This window comes from Arachis ipaensis, chromosome B8 (assembly GCF_059453495.1).
Source record: "Arachis ipaensis isolate K30076 ecotype BB chromosome B8, ASM5945349v1, whole genome shotgun sequence".
Taxonomy (NCBI): Eukaryota; Viridiplantae; Streptophyta; class Magnoliopsida; order Fabales; family Fabaceae; genus Arachis; species Arachis ipaensis.
In genome coordinates, this window is record NC_142443.1 from 94,533,604 (window position 1) to 94,538,088 (window position 4,485).

The 4,485-nt window shown below is 35.6% G+C and overlaps 1 non-coding gene across 1 annotated transcript; it reads right to left on the reverse strand.

The window, feature by feature from the left end:
• Window positions 1-2,405: 2,405 nt before the first annotated feature.
• On the reverse strand, window positions 2,406-2,513 carry LOC148548883 (small nucleolar RNA R71). The gene has a single exon (XR_015897247.1). It is a non-coding gene; the product is annotated as a small nucleolar RNA R71 (small nucleolar RNA).
• Window positions 2,514-4,485: the final 1,972 nt, after the last annotated feature.

A 4,485-nucleotide genomic window follows, 5' to 3' on the forward strand; every position in this document is an offset into this window, starting at 1 on the left:
TTTGGCGCCGTTGCCGGGGATTGTTTTGAGTTTGGACAACTGACGGTTCATCGTGTAGCTCAGATTGGGTAATTTTCTTCTTATTTTGTTTTCAAAAAATTCTTCAAAAATATTTTCTTCTTTTTCGTTTTTCCCAATTAATATTCAAAAAAATAAATAAATAAATCTTTTCAAAAATATATTTTTTTCAGAATTTTTAAGAATGAATTCTAGAGTTTCATGAAGCACGTTGAAGCCTGGCTGGCTGTAAAGCCATGTCTAATTTTTTTTTTTTGGACTGAGGCTTCCAAACCATCAGCATAGAGGAAAGTTAATTTGATAACTAATGAGCAGTATATCTGAAGCTTGGCTAGCCATTGGCCTTGTCTAGTGTTTTGGACTGGAGCTTTCACTGAAAGCTTGGCTAGCTAGTGAGCCATGTCTAATTCCTGGACTGAAGCTTTAGACTAAGATTGCAAGATTCCTGGAATTCATATTAAAAATTTTGGAATCCTTATTTTTCTTTTTCAAATTAATTTTCGAAAAATACAAAAAAAATTAGAAAATCATAAAAATCAAAAAAATGTTTTGTGTTTTTGTTTGAGTCTTGATTCAGATTTTAAGTTTGGTGTCAATTGCATGTTCATCTTGCATCTTTCGAAAAAATCATGCATTCATGGTGTTCTTCATGATCTTCAAGTTGTTCTTGGTAAATCTTCTTGTTTGATCTTGATGTTTTCTTGTTTTGTGTCTTTTCTTGTTTTTCATGTACATTTTTGCATTCATAGTGTCTGAACATGAAAGATTTCTAAGTTTGGTGTCTTGCATGTTTTCTTTGCATATAAAATTTTCAAAAATAAGTTCTTGATGTTCATCATGATCTTCAAAGTGTTCTTGGTGTTCATCTTGACATTCATAGCATTCTTGCATGCATTCATTGTTTTGATCCCTAACTTTCATGCATTGAGTCCTTTTCATGTTTTTTTCTTTCATCATTAAAAATTCAAAAATCAAAAAAATATCTTTCCCTTTTTCACTCATAAATTTCGAAAATTTGAGTTGACTTTTTCAAAACTTTTTTAAAACTTAGTTGTTTCTTATGAGTCAAATCAAATTTTCAATTTAAAAATCTTATCTTTTTCAAATCTTTTTCAAAAATCATATCTTTTCCATTTTTTATTTGTTTTCGAAAATTTCAAAAATCTTTTTCAAAATATTTTCAAAATCTTTTTCTTATTTTTATATCATATTTTCAAAAATCACATCATCAATTAATGTTTTGATTCAAAAATTTCGAGTTTGTTACTTACTTGTTAAGAAAGATTCAAACTTTAAATTCTAGAATCATATCTTGTGATTTCTTGTGAGTCAAGTCATTAATGATGATTTTAAAAATCAAATCTTTTTCATAACTAATTCTAATCATATCTTCCTATCATATTTTTTTTAAATCTTATCTTTTTCAAAAATTTGATTTTCAAATATCTTTTCTAACTCCTTATCTTCTTATCTTTTCAACTACCTAATTGACTTTTTGTTTGTTTCTTATCTTTTTCAAAACTACCTAACTAACTCTCTCTCTCTAATTTTCGAAAATCTCTTCCCTCTTTTTCAAAAATTCTAAATTTTATTTTCGAAAATCCCTAACCCCTTTTCAAAATTTTATTTTCGAAAATCCTCCCTCTCTCTCATCTCCTTCTATTTATTTATTCATCTACTAACACTTCATCTCACCCAAATTCGAACCCCTTCTTCCATCTGTGTTCGAATTTTCTCTTCTTACCTTCTTTACATTACATTCTTTTCTTCTTCTACTCACATAGGGGAACCTCTATACCAGGGTAAAAAGGATCCCTATTATTATTATTATTTTTCTGTTCCCTCTTTTTCATATGAGCAGGAGCAAGGACAAGAACATTCTTGTTGAAGCAGACCCTGAACCTGAAAGGACTCTGAAGAGGAAACTAAGAGAAGCTAAAATACAACAATCTAGAGACAACCTTACAGGAATTTTCGAACAGGAAGAGGAGATGGCAGCCGAAAATAATAATAATGCAAGGAGGATGCTTGGTGACTTTACTGCACCTAATTCCAATTTACATGGAAGAAGCATCTCCATCCCTGCCATTGGAGCAAACAACTTTGAGCTGAAACCTCAATTAGTTTCTCTGATGTAACAAAACTGCAAGTTTCATGGACTTCCATCTGAAGATCCTTTTCAGTTCTTAACTGAATTCTTGCAGATCTGTGATACTGTTAAGACTAATGGAGTAGATCCTGAAGTCTACAGGCTCATGCTTTTCCCTTTTTCTGTAAGAGACATAGTTAGAATATGGTTGGATTCTCAACCTAAAGACAGCCTGAACTCTTGGGATAAGCTGGTCAAGGCTTTCTTAGCCAAGTTCTTTCCTCCTCAAAAGCTGAGTAAACTTAGAGTGGATGTTCAAACCTTCAGACAGAAAGAAGGTGAATCCCTCTATGAAGCTTGGGAAAGATACAAAGAACTGACCAAAAAGTGTCCTTCTGACATGCTTTCAGAATGGACCATCCTGGATATATTCTATGATGGCCTGTCTGAATTAGCTAAAATGTCATTGGATACTTCTACAGGTGGATCCATTCACCTAAAGAAAACGCCTGCAGAAGCTCAAGAACTCATTGACATGGTTGCTAATAACCAGTTTATGTACACTTCTGAGAGGAATCCTTTGAGTAATGGGACGCCTCAGAAGAAGGGAGTTCTTGAAATTGATACTCTGAATGCCATATTAGCTCAGAATAAAATATTGACTCAGCAAGTCAATATGATTTCTTAGAGTCTGAATGGAATGCAAGCTATGCATCCAACAGTACTCACGAGGCACCTTCTAAAGAAGAAGCTTATGATCCTAAGAACCCTGCAATAGCAGAGGTGAATTACATGGGTGAACCATATGGAAACAGCTATAATCCCTCATGGAGAAATCACCCAAATCTCTCATGGAAGGATCAACAAAAGCCTCAACAAGGCTTCAATAATGGTGGAAGAAACAGGTTTAGCAATAGCAAGCCTTTTCCATCATCCACTCAGCAACAGATAGAGAACTTTGAACAAAATACCTCTAATTTAGCAAACTTAGTCTCTGATCTATCTAAGGCCACTGTGAGTTTCATGAATGAAACAAGGTCCTCCATTAGAAAGTTGGAAGCACAAGTGGGCCAGCTGAGTAAAAGAATCACTGAAACCCCTCCGAGTACTCTCCCAAGCAATACAGAAGAAAATCCAAAAGGATAGTGCAAGGCCATTGAATTAATTACCATGGCTGAACCTGTAAGGGAGGTTGAGGACGTGAATCCCAGTGAGGAAGACCTCCTGGGACGTCCAGTGATCAATAAGGAGTTTACCTCTGAGGAACCAAAGGAATCTGAGACTCATCTAGAGACCATAGAGATTCCATTGAACCTCCTTATGCCATTCATGAGTTCTGATGAGTATTCTTCTTCTGAAGAGAATGAGGATGTCACTGAAGAACAAGTTGCCAAGTTCCTTGGTGCAATCATGAAGCTGAATGCCAATTTATTTGGTAATGAGACTTGGGGAGATGAACTTCCCCTGTTCACCAATGAACTAAATGCATTGGATCAACTGAGATTGCCTCAGAAGAAACAGGATCCTGGAAAGTTCCAAATACCTTCTACCATATGCACCATGACCTTTGAGAAGGCTCTATGTGACCTGGGGTTAGGAATAAACCTCATGCCACTCTCTGTAATGGAGAAATTAGGAATCTTTGAGGTACAAGCTGCTAAAATCTCATTAGAGATGGCAGACAATTCTAGAAAACAGGCTTGTGGACAAGTAGAGGACATGTTAGTAAAGATTGAAGGCCTTTACATCCCTGCTGATTTCATAATCCTAGATACTGGGAAGGATGAGGATGAATCTATCATCCTTGGAAGACCCTTCCTAGCCACAGCAAGAGCTGTGATTGATGTTGACAGAGGTGAATTAGTCCTTCAATTGAATGAGGACTCCCTTGTGTTTACAACTCAAGGTTATCCTTCTGTAAACATGGAAAAGAGGCACAGTAAGCTTCTCCCACTGCAGAATCAACCAGAGCCCTCACAGTCAAACTCTAAGTTTGGTGTTGGGAGGCCACAACCAAACTCTAAGTTTGGTGTTGAACTCCCATATCCAAACTCTAAGTTTGGTGTTGGGAAGTCTCAACAATGCTCTGAACATCTGTGAGGCTCCATGAGAGCCCACTGTCAAGCTATTGACATTAAAGAAGTGCTTGTTGGGAGGCAACCCAATTTTTATTTATCTAATTTTAATTTATTTTTATTGTTATTTCATGTTTTATTAGGTTCATGATCATGTGGAGTCAAAAAATAAATCAAAAAAATTAAAAACAGAATTAAAAACAGTAGAAGAAAAATCACACCCTGGAGGAAGATCTTACTGGCGTTTAAACGCCAGTAAGGAGCATCTGGCTGGCGTTCAACGCCAGAACAGAGCATGGATCT